Below are 16,788 nucleotides of genomic sequence, written 5' to 3' on the forward strand. Positions count from 1 at the left end.
AGAATTTATTCTGTGCCAGCCTGATGCAGCTCTCATTTGTTTTTACCTTTGAAATGCAATGTATGGATTCATACACCTTTTATATAAATGAAATATATATGTAAGCATTTCACCTGGCCCTGCAATTATGCAAAAGGCAATGTTAATCATTTATCTGCGGCATTCACACGAGCTTAAAGAAAGCTCTACTTCCTTAAGTAGGAGAATTAATAATTTTGGATCTGAGGAGCACTGGTTTTAAGTCTTTAAAAGGATTTATTTCTTGCAACATAATGAAAGCCTGTTCATCTAAAGCAATCACGGGTGAAAGCTAAGCTTCATGAATAAAGTTTGTATTTTTTGACAAACATCTAATGAACATACATAAATTAGATTCTCCAAGTTCCTGAGTAGGAGCATGATTTGCTGTTGAGTAGAGCCACAGAAGAACTGTAGGAGGATCCACATTATTACAACTGGACACTCAAGAACATCAAATAATCAACAGAGCCTTTAGCAGATGAAAGCCTGTGAGTTTTTCAATATTGTCAGCCTGCCCAAACTTCCCAGGTTCACGTTTCATATAAAAATTAGTTCCTTGGTAGATCTTACTGTGTTATTTATCTTGCAAGCTAACCAGGACAGGTGTCTGTAAAAGAACACCATTAAAAATCAAGCCCCTAAATGTGTCCTTACACTAATTTTTTGTTATTTATCTTGCTCTACCAAGCCCACTCTATGGACTTTACAGTCAGATGAGGGCACTTTTCATCCCTAAATTTTTTTTTTGGTCTAATTTCACACAAGGTTCAAGAGGAAGGGAGGTGAAGAATTAAGAGGGGAAGGTAAACAAGGCAAAAAGGAAACTGAAGCAGGAAGATGTAAGCTACCCAAATAAAACATTTGAATATATTGATCCAACTCTGAAAATTCAGGAGAGTTTTCTGATTTTGGTAGGCTCTTATTAAAAACTGATGTGCAGATGTCAGTAGAACACAGCCTGCTATTAACATTTGAGTAGCTGACACAAACAGGAGTTATTTAAGTCCTGCATGCATTCCACAAGGAGAGGTTTTACCCAGGATCTGACAGAAACACTAATACTGAGAAACACCCTCCATGAATCCACAGAACATTACCCAGGTCCTTTGCAGGCTTGAATAACAGTCAGGCAATAATAAAATCTGAGTACACTGCAGAATGGGCTCACCTGCAGCGCCAGGCTTGACTTTAAATCCTCCTTTTTCACAGGTGTGCAGTGCAAAGGCACACTTCATGCAGTGATTTTGCTGGGACTGTGTGTACGAACATGCCATTATGCAAGGAAAAAGAAATCAAGTCTGAAAGCCATGGAAATGAAATAAAGGAAATTAAATTAAATTCTGTTCCTAACTCCTCCAGTCTCAATTTGTTCCTGCATTTGATGAAGTGTCTCTGTGTTTATTTACCTGAAGCCCTAATGAGCGTTTGAGACATTCAGTGTCCTAAATTGATTAGTGCATGCAGAAAAGAGTAATCTTATCAAATTGCAATCCATTTTTTTAATTATTAAAGGGAAAGGAAAGTTTGGGCAGTTGTGTTTTAACCCAAGCATTGCTGGAAGCCTACATCAAATGTCCAACGGCATTGGAAGGATGGAAAACGTCAAGAAACACATTTGTATTCAAACATAAAAATATCCCTTCCAAAGCCCACTTCCTCTCCAGAGGTGTTTATTAAATGTAGAAAAGAGAGCCCAGTGGGTTATCCTTTATGCCAGAGCCATCTTTCTCCCTGTCCAAACACTTCCAAGGGAATCTGCCAGGCAGTTCATCACAGCCCTGCTCTGCTTACTCTCTGCTCTGCTCCCAGCATTATGCAGATCCGAACACGAGGTTTTCCTGAAAGCTACGGCTGTCAAGGACCGCACAAAACACCCTCAGTTCTGCTTCCTTCCTGACAATTTTTATTGCATTTCAAAGTTTCTGTCTCCCAATGTTCATCAACCTGTTTTTCCTCTTGACAATGTGTCACACAGCACGTTGTCTTCATGCCTGGATCACCCACTGGCCTGCTTGGGCTGTGGTGATTTCTCCTTATCACACAAATAAGAAATAAGGTGTGGAAAACAGAGATTTCTGCTTAAAATTCAGCAAGTCAGTTTGGAGGAGCACTGCTACTCTACTTGCTTGCTCTACTTTCTTATTAATAAAATAAACATTTTCTATCTTCATGCTAATTTATACACAGCTCTCCCAAAGTGATATGCTTAGGACTTCTAAAATATTAAACACTGCAAATATTCAGAGCAAATTTTGCCTTCTGCATGGTACTTCTGACTGTGGGACAGCAGACTGTGATGTGAAGTGACTTATGGCTCAGACAAAATTCTTTTATTTGTAGTTCTTCTTGGTTTTCTCCAAAAGAAACAAATAATTTATTACTATTAACAAAGGGTGGATAATACAGTCAATCAGATTGAGCCTTCAGGCTTCTGAAAACTGTTTAGGTTTACAGCTAGAACACCGACAGCTGCTTTTGTTGATTTGTTGAGAAACCATAGGAGCTGGGGAAAAAAAAACAAACCAAGAACTATCCCAGCACTGAAAATAAGATCCCATTTTGGTTACCATTTTAGTAGATTAATGTTGCTTGTGGCATTTCTGTCTCTTCTACACTTTATAGATTTAGGAAATCTTGTCTCTTATGGCAACCACAGCTGATGATGTTGAATCATTATTCACACTTCAGTGCAATCCAGTGGGGGTTTTTAGCTGATTTTTAAATGGGTTTTAATTCACTTGATTTCATGCAGAACAACGGTTCAGCCAGCATGGGGTAAATTTTGAAGGTGGTGAGTAGGAGGTACAGTGCAAGCACAGATCCTGTTATTTGTTAATAGGATTTGTCTGCATCCCTGTGTTTATGGCTTGGAAAATGCAGGGCTGTGCCTCATTTACAGAATAATCCCATTGGCAACAGCAGCAACTCCCAACAGACCTGGGTGTGTGCCTGGCTCCTCACACGGCCTGGGATGGAGCAGCTCTGAGCAGGACTTCACCTTGGGATTCAACTTCCCAGGAACTACCAGGGACTCCCATTCCTTGATTTACTCTGGTGCCCCTACTCAATCTGCTCTTTATCCGTGAATTTATCAGCTTTAGAGGCAAAGAGGCAGCTAAAAAGCTCCCCTCAAAGAGTGGCTTTCTAATCACACCAAGCACGCTCTTATTAGTCTGGGTATGTGTGACAAAACATGAAGAGCTCCACCAAAACAAATGTGCTTTCCACAATCTATCACCTAAATAAGTGCCAAAGAGGACATCACAAATCAGACACAGAGAACATTCCCAAAATGAGCTTTTATCCCACTCCCACGGACCACTGTGGCTCAGTAAATTATTTTATTTTGCCTTTTTTATCCCCATCCCTCTTACAGGTCCTGAACAAGGAAATATTTGTTTTCCTGCTCCTGTGGACAGGACCACCCCCTCAAAAGCACACAGATGATGCTTCAGTTCCTTCCTTTCATTCCTACCTTCCTAAAATAGCAATTAGGCAAAACTTTTGATGGAGGAGGAAAAGACTTCCCAAATGTGATATTCATATGGGCAGAGAAAATGGGGTGCAGAGGTGACAAATCAAAAAAGGAAAGGAAAACTTAAAAGCAGCGTAAAAAAAAACCCCAAACCCCTTAAACCAAACTACAACCTCTGAAATTTTCATGACCTGATGTGCACCGGGTGTGTGCTCACGTGAAGGACCTCGTCTGCAAAGAACAATGAATTTTTTCCTTCAACAGTAGGATATTATTTGTAGTGAGAGCACCATCATCCTTAAATCATGCTGGCAGCCAGGTTCTGTAAATCAGATCCCAGTGCTGTGGTCTGGGAGTGGGAATCATGCAATAATTGGGATTTTTGGCTCGCTTTGAATTCTTCAGATTCAGAATAAAAGATTTTTCTTTCGTCTTTCCTATCCTTGCATATAATGAAATATTATAGAAAAAGAACAACTCCTTTTTTCCTCAGGGTCATAGAAAAGGGTGACATTATATTAAACTCAGATTCACAGGTTTAAATATTTTCTGATATTTTTCTGCTATCTGGTATGACACTGAGTTTTTTTCTAATTAAAAGAAAAAAAAAATCTTTGCAATGTTTAATTCCGAATCTTTTCCCACCTTGCTGCACTTTTGAAAGAGGAAATCCTGTCAGACCTTGGTGCCATAGTGCCAAAAAAAGAAAAAAATCATATTTAAATATCAAGTTAATGACTCACTCTTCCCATTTTGTGCATTTTCTTCCATTACACTTGGTCCATTGGTTCATCCATTTTTAAAAGGTTTAATTTCCTGTTGGATCATTGACTGAATTTGTAACAGGTTCTCTTTGCATTGTGAGCTCATGAGGCAAGCAGCATTCTGTTTGCAAGCACCCAGGAGTGTGTGCACTAAAGGCAGGAGCTTTTTTAATGGAAGATCTGCTGGTAAATCATTTCCACACACGAGTAAAATGAAATGATTATTACTTTGGTGCTGAAGTTACATCCAGGCCTTTCATAACACCTCTCCTCCCTCCTCACAGGTACTCCCCCTGTGGTACCACAGCGTTTCCAGACGAGGTGGAAAATAAAGCTAATTTCAGATGGAAAGTGCCAGAAGAGTTTCTGATGGCTGTTTATAGCCCCTGCCACCTGCTGCTCTGAAATGACTGATTCAAGATGCCCCCACACTGTGAGCAGGGCCTTTGAGGGGAATCAGTGCTAATTTCTCCCTTCCATTCTCTGTTGTCACAGAACTCCCCTCCACTTCATCTCGAGTTCATAATGCATTTCTGAGATGATGTCCTGCCTAAGCTTTTTGTGTTTTGAAACATGGAATCATGGAATAACCTGACTGGGGAGGGACCCACAGGGATCAGAGTCCAGCCCCTGGCCCTGCACAGACCCCCCAACACTCCCACCCTGGGCATCCCTGGCAGCGCTGTCCCAACGCTCCTGGAGCTCTGGCAGCCTCGGGGCCGTGCCCATTCCCTGGGGAGCCCGGGCAGTGCCCAGCACCCTCTGGGGGGAGAACCTTTCCTAAAATCCAACCTAAACCTCCCTGGCACAGCTCCAGCTGTTCCCTTGGGTCCTGTCCTTGGCACCAGGGAGAACAGATCAGTCTCTGTCCCTCTGCTTCCTCTCATGAGGAAGCTGTAGATTGCAAGGGCCTAAGAACTTTAAATATTCTGGGGCACAAGGTCTGATTCTCAAGGCCACAGAAATAAGGTTATGAGACATTCTTTGTGATGCCAAGAGGTAGCAGAATATCAAGTAGCCCAGAAAACAACGTGCCAGGTGAAGGAAGGGCAATAAAGAATTGCTCTAGAGCACAGATACCATCTGAATGATGATCCTCATTTACGGGAAATAAGGCCAGAGCTTCTACTGAGGATATGTGAGGACTTACCGACTGCATTTTGAGAGGAAAAAGAGCAACTCTAAGGCACAGGGTGGGGTTGTTGGGGTGTCCTGTGCTGGACCAGGAGTTGGAATTGAAGATCCTTGTGGGTCCGCAGCAGCTCAGGATATTCCATGATTCTATTCCATCACACCTTTTCAAGCTGCTGAGTTTTGGAGAGGGAGCAATTGAGGGAAAGCAAGGTACCTGTGCCAGTTTTAAACACAAATTCCTGGTTCACTACTTTTGGGAGCCATTGGGAGCTGCTGTCAGGCCCCTTTCAATACGAGAAAGCTCAGAAGAGTTTTCACAAAACCTTCAAGGACTGAACAGGCTGAGAAAGGTGGGAAAGTTAATCCAAGATGATGCTCTATTATCTTGTCAAAGTTGTCTGTTTATGTTTGTAGCAATTTGGTAAACAATCCATGTCTAAAGCCAAAGCATGGACGAGGCAAATTTATCTCAATTTATCTCTCAGTATAAACTTGAGTAACAACACCAACACCTGTGGGGTTTATGCACATTAAAATACCTGCAGAGTTTTGGCAGCTCACAGGCTATTCCTGACCAAGGTAACTCTGGAATGCAGGAGATCCAGCTGATCTGCAATATTTCAGCTCATTAATGCAAGAAAATACACACAAAAGGACTCATAAGATGATGCCTCTTTATTCTACAATAATTAGAAATGTGGTTTTGGTACTAGCAGCTTTCAGTGCCGAACTGCAGCCTATGCCAGACGCTGTGCACTGAGCTTGGGAAAGAGTGAGGGAAATGACACAGGGATGCCTAAGGAACTCTTGGAGAAGTCACAGCCACAGTCAGCCGATCAACACTTCCACAAGAAGCTGTTCCCAGCGGGATCACCTCCTCCAGATGACTGAGAAAACACTTTGAGCTGTGACAAGGAGGAGGAGAACGAAGAATAGAAAAGTTTGTGTCCTGGAGCTTCCAAGATGAAGTCCATTGGACTTTACCTGGTTTCTTAGGCATGGAAAAGATGCAACCCTGGGCCTGCAGAAGGGTCAGGCTTCCTTAAGGAGCACACAGCTGAAGACTTCCACACCCCAATTCGATTTGGGGGATAATCTCTGGAACCTCTGGATCTGCAGCTCTTCTGCAGGAGCTCAGAAATGCCTCCCGTGTCACACAGCTCCTGTGCTGCTCAGGTGTCCAGCAGCAGGACAGGGATGCCAAGGCTCTGGATATCCAGAATCCTCATCTGTGGCAGGATTCAAGCCAACCAGAACTTGCTGATGCCAACATCAGGCTGTCCTGAAAGCCACCGGCACATCCTACATATCCCAAAACAATGATGGAACAACACTGTCAGTTCTTTCTCACAGCCTGGCCAGAGCTCCCTTCCTCTGGCTCCAGCAAAATGAAGATCTAGGATTTTGGAATAGGAGATTTTGGGTTTCAACAGCACTCAGGGTGTGCCAGGCACCAGTGCCTCTGGACAGTGCCCTGAGCAAGAGCCTCCCACAGCTGATGGAGGAGATGGAGCAGATCTGCAGTGAGAACCACCCTGATTTTAAGAACAAACCGAATCATAACAAATGACAGTAATTATTAATAATTCACATAGAAAAAGTGAGAGGAAGAGGCAGGTTTTATTGTTGGATCACTGCCTCTATCCTAGCAGGATTTAAAACGATGAAGGCAGCCAAGGCCAGAGCCAGGCTGTATTTCTCCCCTCAGTGGCTAAAATCACAAGAAGCAGGACTGCAAATATTGAAGAAGATTCATAGTTATGCTCATATTTGCATAATATTCTTCATACTCTCATTCCTGGCTCTCTCAAAACCTAATTGTTTTTCACGGCACTTGGGAAAAGGAAGGGAATACATTATAAACACTTCTACAAATATTTCTTTTAATTTAACATTGGATCAAATATTCATCCATTTAGTTGAACACTCACTGCAAAAGGATGATAAAGACATTTGTTTAAAGTCTAACATTCCTACAGCGCGAGAACCTTGACTCCATGCTTTTTATTAGATGCCTTTAAATAAAACACTGAGCAACTGCAGAAAAAAGATACTCGGAGCAGAACTCGGGGAAAATGTAGAACAAATTTTGAGAACAGGCTTTAAAAATATAAACACATATTTAACACTGAGGGGAAAAAAAGAATGACAGTCATGCCCTGTATTAGTCACAAATCCTTAAAGCTGCTCAAAATTATGGGCACAAAAGACAAAAATATGTGACTGTGACTCATATATTTGAAAAAGTAAAGTAAACAGATTAATATTTTCTTGCACTCCCCATATTTTAAGGACTTTGAGAGTTTAACATAACATTCCAATGCCAAAGTCCAGCTAAAAATACCATTTTCATGTAAAACTCCTTCTTCTCTAAATTTATAAATTATCTGCTCACTTGCATGAGTAATATTGGGTATCCAAAGAGCTGGAACAACTTTCACATTGAGTCTTCCTTCTTGCCTTTAAAATATTATTTTAGAATCTGCATATTTTAAAAAGCAACTTTTGCCACCAGCAGGCTCTTTTATCACATTATGAGCACAAAAGCTGATTCTTAAGAAAAACTTCAGTTGCTCTTTTGCACCCTATGTAGGATTTCTTTTGGGTTTCTCTTATATCAGCCATTCTTTCCCTGAAATTATAATTTAAAATATGCAACTCTAATGAGTATCTTGATAAAAATCCAGGGTTTTACCCAGCTTCAGTCGGGGAATAGTGTTAACTTTCCTGGGTTTTAAGGAAATGCTGAATTTCTCTGCTGTCCTGATGCACACTGTGAATTTTGTTGTTTCCTGCAGCTTCAATCAGCTTTTCTCCTCCTTTGAAGCTTCAAGGTGGGCATTGGAAAAGTTGGTTAAATTTGCAATGTAATCAAAGGAATTTATCCATTCACCTGTTATGCTCCAAGGAAGGTTCCCAGTAGAGGTGGAGCTCTTCCAAGGACAGCCAGGACCAACCACCAGCTCCTTCCAGTGGTGCCACACCCTTGAGACCTGAGAAATGTGGGCATCACATTCAGACACCAACACAATTTCACCCTCCCCTTTCCATCAATTTTCCATTAACAGGACACACTTGCTAGGAAAAATTTCCTCACTGAGTGCTCAGGAATTGAACAGACTGATCAGGGAAATGGTGGAATCACCATGCCCAGAAGCATCAAAGAATGGGTGGATGTGGCACTTGGGGACAAGGTTTAGTGGTGGACTAGAGAGTTACCCTCAAGGAACCTTTCCTTTTCCTCAGCTGATGGTGCAGCATCATTCATTCAGCTCATTCTTTCCCTCAGGTGTTGTTGCAGTTCAGGATTTTCACAAAATTCCCCTCACACTGATATGTAATTGTTGAGAAATGCAGGTTGCTACAGGTGGTGAAATTCCCTTTTGCTTCGGATCTTTATAAGCTCTGTGCATTAAGTCCTGCTACAGCCACATTTGGAGGACTTTAAACGGATTTAAGACAAGGGATGTTTCTTGCACTCCTTCTTTACATAGGCTTGAATTTAACCTTTAGGTGGCCACTGAATTTAATCCATTTCATCCTGATTTTCAGAAGTCTGAGAGTTCCTAAAGTAGGAGGTTTGTAGACACCGCAGATGGTGCTGTCTTTTCCTTCAAGGACAGAAAAAACACGCTGCAGTCAGATCTGGACTCCTGACGTTAAATGGAGATTGTGGGGCCTCCCTGTCCGAGGGCAGAGCTGCTCCCTGAGGAGCTGCTGGGAACGCTCTCGACTCTGAGGGTAATGAAGAATTGCCGGGCTCCTCGCGCAGTGCCGCGGTGCTGTTGCCGGCTAGCACGTTGCCCCGGGCACCGGGCAATCTTCTGCCGGCCCCGAAGGGGAGGATGGGGGCTGAGCACGGTGCAGGAGGGCAGGCGAAGCTCCTGGTCGGGTTCACCTTGCCCACCTGCCATGGGTTAGCAAGCATAGTCCCGGAAGTGATGTTCTTGCTAAGGGGTGCTTACAGCTTCCTCTGTGACCTGAACCTATCAGCGGCCAGTTTGAACATGGACAATTCTTTAAGCCACTTAAAGTTGTGACTGCCCCTGTGATCCACACTTAAGAATAGACACCCCCCCCACCGCCCCAGCTCTCTCTCGTTTCCGGCGCTGGGACAGGTGGCTGCGGGCCCCGTGCGGGGGCCAGCGGGCCCGGCCAGGCCCTGCTCAGGCCAGGCCGGGCCGGGCCACGGCCATCCTGGAGTCAATGGACCTGTTCCAGCCGTGGAACCCCCCCCACTGCCTTGCCGTGGGCAGCCGGAGTGGCTCGGCTCTCCCCCGCCTCCACTGCAGCCAAGATTCAGCTGAAGCTGCACCGCTGTCCGGCAGAGATCATGTGAGCAACAGCGATAAGCTTCATTCCAGCTGCAAGGCCTGGGTGACATTAACCCTTTTAGTGCTATGAAGAGCTGAAAACCTGAGGGAAGAGAAAGAGGAGATGCTTAAAGCTGAAATTCTGTTGTGAAGCTATGATATATCAGAGTATCCCGCTGTAATTTCATGAAGATATGGGGAGTGGAGCGTTCAACTTGTACTTGTGAGCAAAAGCACCTGTGCTGAGATAGGCAGATGCTGACGCAGCTGTAATTTCATGAGAAGTTTGAACAGGGAGAGATGGAAGCGATGAGGACTTTTGCTCCAAATGGAAAAGGAGAAAACCTCAGTTCCTAGAGATGCTCCCAGAGATAGTTCTAAAGATGAAGATGAGGAAGACCCTTTGCTCCCAGGGAAGGAGAAGGGCCTCTGTTCTTAGAGATGAAATGCTCCCAGAGGTGGGTGAAGAGAACTTTTATTTCTGAACGGCTCAACCTTAAAATTGTACCCCAGTAATTTCAAGAGTGGACCCTTGAAAGCAGTTGTGGGAAAAGCTGCAAGTCAGGGAAGGGACTCACATGCGAGCAGAGAACCAACCTGGGCGGCTGTCTCGTTGTGATACTGTTTTCATAGCATGGACAAGAGAGACTCCTCTTCCTAGATGGACTGAACAAGGTTATTATGGCAGTGGTAAACAGACTGAACATCTCAAGGGTTGTCCTTTTACATTGTCACTGGGAGAAGGGAGAAAGGTGGGGGGAGGAGAAGTGTCCTGAAGGTGTGGAATGATTTTTTTCTTCTTTTAGGTCTATTAATAAACTCCTTTATATTCTTTCAAGTTTGATGCCTGCTTTTCGTTTCTCCTAATTCTTATCTCACAGAAGGTAAACAGTAATGAGTATTTTGGACCAAACCACTACACCACCGATGGCGAAGGTGCGCGAAGGAGGTACGAAAGAAGCGGAGGGACTTCTTTGTGGGGGAGAGGATTTATTGAAGAACACAGAAAAACCACAGGAAGCCGAAGAAAATGGGGCTGACAGAAGGGGCACAGATAACACGCGGTAACCAATAACACCTCAGTTAGGGGGCGTTACAAAGGCGGGGTAGCAAATGGGAGAAGGAGTAGGTGGGGAGGAGTAGCAAGGGCCAATCAACTACCAAGGAACATAGAACTCTCTGGAAAGACAACCAAATATGAGAAATAAGGGGAGAGGAGAAGCGGCCAATGGTAAGGCATGGATCTACATATTTTGCACAGCCTTTTGGTGCTGCCTGTGACTTCAAGGCTTTTGGGCTGTGGAGGCATCAAACCAATGGACCTTTTGGTCCACTTGATCTGGCTGACCCTGGGGTTGGCCATGGTTCACCGCACCAGTGCAGCTCTCAGGGAAAAACCCCACAGCATTTTAAAGAAAAAATTATTTCGTCTTTCATACAAAGCAGAGGAAGACAAATGCAAAAGATATTTCCGGAAGGAGTGGAAAAGCTGGATTCATTGGCAGGCTTGGAGATTTAGGTTGGATATTAGAAAGGAATTGTTCCCTGTGAGGGTGGGCAGGCCCTGGCACAGGGTGCCCAGAGCAGCTGTGGCTGCCCCTGGATCCCTGGCAGCGTCCAAGGCCAGGTTGGACCGGGCTTGGAGAGACCCGGGATAATGGAAGGTGTCCCTGCCCATGGCAGGGTGGATGAGCTTTAAGGTCCCTCCCAACCCAAACCAGTCTGGGATTCCAGGATTTTATGAAAATTACTTAGCAAAAAATTGTTGTAGTCTAAAAGTAAGAGGAAACTTACACCAAATAAATGGAATTTATTTGATTTACTTGTACATATAAATAGGTGTTTCTGAGGTTTTCTTGAGCTTCATGCAGGGATCAAATATGTAGGAATCAGGATTTGTGGAATATGGCTTTTTTTTTTTTTTTTGGTCTACTTCCCTCAGTGCTGCAGTAAAGTGCCAGTTGTGTTTTTGGTTCTTGGAACACAGAGACTAAGGCTTTTTTCAGTCGATATTCTACTAAAGTTCTACACAGTTTTGGCACAAAGAATCGCATTAAAACCCAACAGGATTTCATAAATTTGGCCCCAGCTCTGTTATATGGAATAAGGATTACAGAACTGGTAATTTTCCATTATCCTGAAATCATGCTGACGGATATTTAGGAGAATGGAGATTTTAATGCATAACTCACCCTGAGTTAATATATCTTGAGGCAGTTTTAAACCCCTGATGGTTCACTCTGCGCACCTGGCTCATTGATTTGTCCTTACTGTGCCCCCATGAAGCTCATACATCACTGGGGGGAAAATAGAGCTCCACATTCAGGAAAAGAGGGAAAAAATATGGATCTCCAAACCTGGAAGCATTATGAAATTTTTGTTTGAAAACCAAAATCCTGTTAATATAACTAAGCACTCAATAAATAAAAAGGATTTTTTTTTTCAGATACAAGATTGTGCAAAAACTTTTGCAATTACCCAGCTGCAAAAATTCTTGACAAGTTAAATGGAGATCTCCCAGAATTGATCAGGTTTTTATGATAAATTGGATGTAAACTCAGCCTCCCATTATTTGCCTCAATTTGAAACATTTTGTGTGGAATTTGAGCTTTTGAAGTTTAGAGGGAGTAAAAATTGTAAGAACAGTCCAGTTTCTGTTTATCTTAGTTGTTCCTAAAAAGATAAGGTGAACTTGAACAGTTTCCGGTTCTTTGTTATTGAATCACAAAACACCAATAATTGCATTGAAATAAAGCTCTAAAAGCTTCATCCAGATTTTAAATAAATCAAAAATCTATACAGACACTCAGCAAAGTAAATTAAAAGAAACTTGTAAATATTTGTCACATTTTCCAGGTTAGTTTCAAAAACTGGGGGTTTTTTGTGGATGGGGAAAGTATTTTTCTCATAAATTAAAAAATATTATTTCTTATCAATTAACTGTTAAGCTTCAAATGAAGAAATTAAAATTTTTGCTGTTAGTTTGCAGTGAGGACGGGAGACAACTCCAGTGCTGGAAAAGTTAACCAATCAAGCTGAATTTTCTAGGAAAAATACAGTGAGGGCTGTAATTCCTCCTGTAAATTCTGCACATGCTCATGGCTCGGGAAGCTTTTAAGCAGTACAAAAGACACTGATGCTGAATGAGCCGATAAATCTGAAAGGAAGAAGAATTTCTGCTTTCATGAGGTCACAGAAAGTGCTTTTTTCTTTTTCCTTGAGTCTTGTTGAAATCATAGGAAAAGGAATCACTTTTTGAAGTATTTGTGCTTTTGGAAGCAAAGTTTGTTTAGTCCTGCATAATTTCCCTTAAATTAACTTTTCCTGGGGACCAATAAATCCTGGAGAGAAACCAGCCAAGGGAAAGGCAGTTTACTGAAACTTGGTACCTCAACTTTTTTCCTCCAGCTTTAGTTTTGGGTTGGTTGGTTGAGGTTTTTTTTTCACTCAGCTGGGGTTGGAGGTGGGGTTTGGTTGAGGTTTTTTTTTCTGTAGCTCAAAACTTGCCTGTGAAATTTAATTTAAAAAACAAAACTTAACTCTGTATAATTATATTCTATTGAAAAATAAAACCTACAATTAGATTTTTTTTTTTTCCTTCTGACCATGCTAAGAACCCCACCCTTCAATTCTGTGTCAAATTTATATTTGCTTTAAATCTGCCTCTGTTTTAGGGTTTGAGCCGTTGGGTTCTCACCCAACAATCAGGGGATTCCTCAGCACCAGTTTACCCATGGATGCCATGGAAGTTTGTACTTCCAGCATTTCCTTTGCTTGCACCAGTGGAACCTCCTCCTTAAAGGACGTGGAGAGGCTTCAGGTCCCAAAGGATGAGTCCCTTGAGAACCTGCAGAACATTTGCTCCTTCCTTTCCCCCACAGGTGGGGAGCTGTAATTTCCATGGAGGAAAGAGGCCCATGATAGTGCTTTTACCAAAATTTCCTGGCTGGAAGGAGGAGGGAACAGAGCCAGGCAAGGCCCTCGGTCCCAAAGAACTTCTTGATTCTCCATCTTCCTAACAACTCCTGAATCTGAGCCTCTTCCACACCAGTTTTCACCTTCCCTCTTCAGTAAATTTGAGGGCAGCAGATGGGCCCTGTTTATTTCAGGGATAACCTCATCTGCTGTTTGGATTGGGGGAAGGAAAAAAATGTGTACTCGCTGATGACTTCCTCCTGGCACCTCCAGCTGAGGCTGACATTTGTTTTCCAGCTCTTATTGGTTTCTAATTACACCTGGATATTCAGAGGGTCAGCTAATTTGCTCCGTAATTTTTGGAGGCAATTTTTAATTCCCTTTGCTCCATTCCGAAATCTATGCTAATTTCATGGAATTGTTAAATATTCAGACAGGATGGGACTAAGCCCTTTGGGATGTCCTGGAGGTTCAACTCAGGTGTATCTGTAGCACTGCTCTGGCTCAGAAATGCAGACTTCCCAATCCTGCAGGTGGCAGAGCCAAGAAAAATGAGGAGCTTTTTCTTCCTTTGTGTTGCGCCCCTCACTGCCATGAACCAGTGGCTCCTTTCTGCTGTTGGGCAAGGGCAGGGAAATGAGGAGCCCTGAGCAGAGAACAGACATTAAATTGGAGTGTGTGGAGAAACTGAAGCTCTTCTGCATTAATGAAATCATGGAAAACACCAATGGCAGCAGCATGGAAGGAATGAGGGTACAATGCTCCCATTTGTGTTTCATTTTTCTTTCCATTCTGTGCCAAGACCTTAAACCAGAGCCAAAATCTTATCCTTAAAACTCCAAATTCAGTGGTGTACCAGGGATGATTTCATGGAAACAAAGGAAAAGAATGAAGTGGTTTTGCACTGCTTACAGAAAACACTTCTAGTGCTGTTTCCAGAATATTTCCAATAAACATATTCCAAAGTATCCCACAGGGATATACAGTATCCCTGTATAGAAGCATCCCAGTTACAGATCGTAGGAGTTGTTATTGCACCAGCAAGAATCCAGCAGCATTTCAAGCTGTTTGTAACATTTAGCCTTCTGTATATTCCAGGTTTGTAAAGCTGTTCCTTTTTAAACACCCAGGCAGGTTTGAAATAATCGAGGCTGTTTAACAAAGTGCAGGTAGGACCTGTGCACATTAACTGAGGTGCTAAAAACTGCTTTGCAACTTTATTCTTTATAGGAAAACTAAAATCCATCCATGTATTCATGTAATTCACAGGAATCCCTTCATTTCCTTTGCAGTTTCAGCCCACATGTGTTACATCTCCTCTGTTCCCTCTCACTCTCTTGTTTTAAGGCTGATTTCTTTTGTAGTTTGCAACAAGAGCTTCTTCCTGATAACCCCAATCTTAGTGAGACCCTACAGTGAAAAATAAATCAAAATAGATGGTTCACTGCTAAGGACAAAATTAAATAACTTTTTGACATCGATAAATTTAAGCCAAATGGCTACAGTGGTACTCTGAATAAAACACCCCAATTATTTACTGTTTTTTCTCCACCCCTTCTGTAATGATCTGCCTTAATTAGGTAATCTGGCTTCACATGGAGATTTTCCCTTCTTTTATTCACATTTGGTGTAATATCGTTGATATTTGGAGCAGAAATGCTGAGTTTAAGGAATACAGAATATCATATCAGAGCATTAAAATGAGCACTGGTTCCAGCTGAGCATCCCAGCTCCCTCTTCAAATCCAAGTGTTATCCAAGCACTATTTTCCAGAGTCAAAAATCATGACTGGTTTTGCTGGTGAGGACCTTCTAGACTGGTGCATTTGCACCACACAAATATTTGGGGTTTTACTGGTTCCTTCTCTGGTGCATTCCAGTCAGAACTTTTAAAGCTCCAGAAGCTTCCACAGAGGGATATATTAATTGTGTCCAAACAGAAATAACCAATTAAAACAAACTCAGTTTTCCAGCAGTGAAACACCAACCTGACAAAAGCTTCTGTAAAATGGGTTTTTTGAGGAGCCGTAGCAATGAGGAAGTTTCTGTCTCTGTTGTCCTAAGCTCTGTCACTGCCATTCAGATTTTAACATATAAAAAAATGGTTAATTTTAGCAAGTTGCTGGGAGGGTGCCTGAATTCTCTTCACCCTCCCAGAGAGGCTCATGATTTGTAAAGCAGGTTATGGCAGCAATGAAGTACATCGCTGCTTCCATCTCCTCTCAAGAAAGCAAAAATCCTTGAAAATTTTTCTTTTTCCCACTTAGCAGATGACAAAGACAGACACAGAGTGGAAGTAGCTTGCCCTGAGTCAAGTCCCTAAAGCCTGAATGATCTGTTGGGGATTTAGAGGAAATGGAATAGCTTTAAGAGAGAATTTGCTGGATTAGAGCACAAAGAAAAAGCAAAAAAAACCAACCAAAAACCCCAGCAACACCAACCAAACAACCCAAACCAACCCATGTTTAACTGTCAGTATCTCTCTTGTTCCTTTAGTAGGAAATAGCTTTAAGTGTCTCTAGATTTTGGACCTGTCACTTTTAAGTCCACCAAACTTCCATCAAGAAGAGGAAAGAAATATTTTCCTTTTTTTTTTTTCTCCCCAGCATCAGCTCAACAGCACCTCAGTATCACAGGAACAATAGGTAATAGTACCCAAAAATCAGATTTTATTTCCTCCAGTCAACTTTCCTCTCTGGCAAGGCTTGGATGCACAGAGTGGGATGTCAGCCAGCAGGTGTGATTAAAGTAATAGGATAATTAAAAAGAGCTACATGTGGGCATAAAAATTGGGGGTTTTTCGGGCTGGTTTGGCTCAGTAGCAAACAGCTGCTGCACATCTGCTGCTGCTGCTGCTTTCATGATGGAGTAATTTTTGTTTGCCACACTTGTCTTTTATTTTAAAGGGGATTTTCATCATGAAAGAGGAAACTTTATTGTCACAGACAAGTCAGGAGATACCCAGCAGGAGCAGAGCTCTGTCCCATGTCCCTGTGACAGGATGAGTGTCAGTCTTTGAAACCAGGAGTGAACCCAAGCCTAGTTGATTCCAGAAACCATTCCCACTTATCTTTAAGCACAGTAGGAATAAAACATGACCTGTTAGACAGTATTTCAATGGTAGAAATGGAAAAAAATGTGGTTGAGCCTCTAGAATTAATTTTTTT

Source organism: Corvus hawaiiensis, chromosome 11 (genome assembly GCF_020740725.1).
Source record: "Corvus hawaiiensis isolate bCorHaw1 chromosome 11, bCorHaw1.pri.cur, whole genome shotgun sequence".
Lineage (NCBI taxonomy): Eukaryota > Metazoa > Chordata > Aves > Passeriformes > Corvidae > Corvus > Corvus hawaiiensis.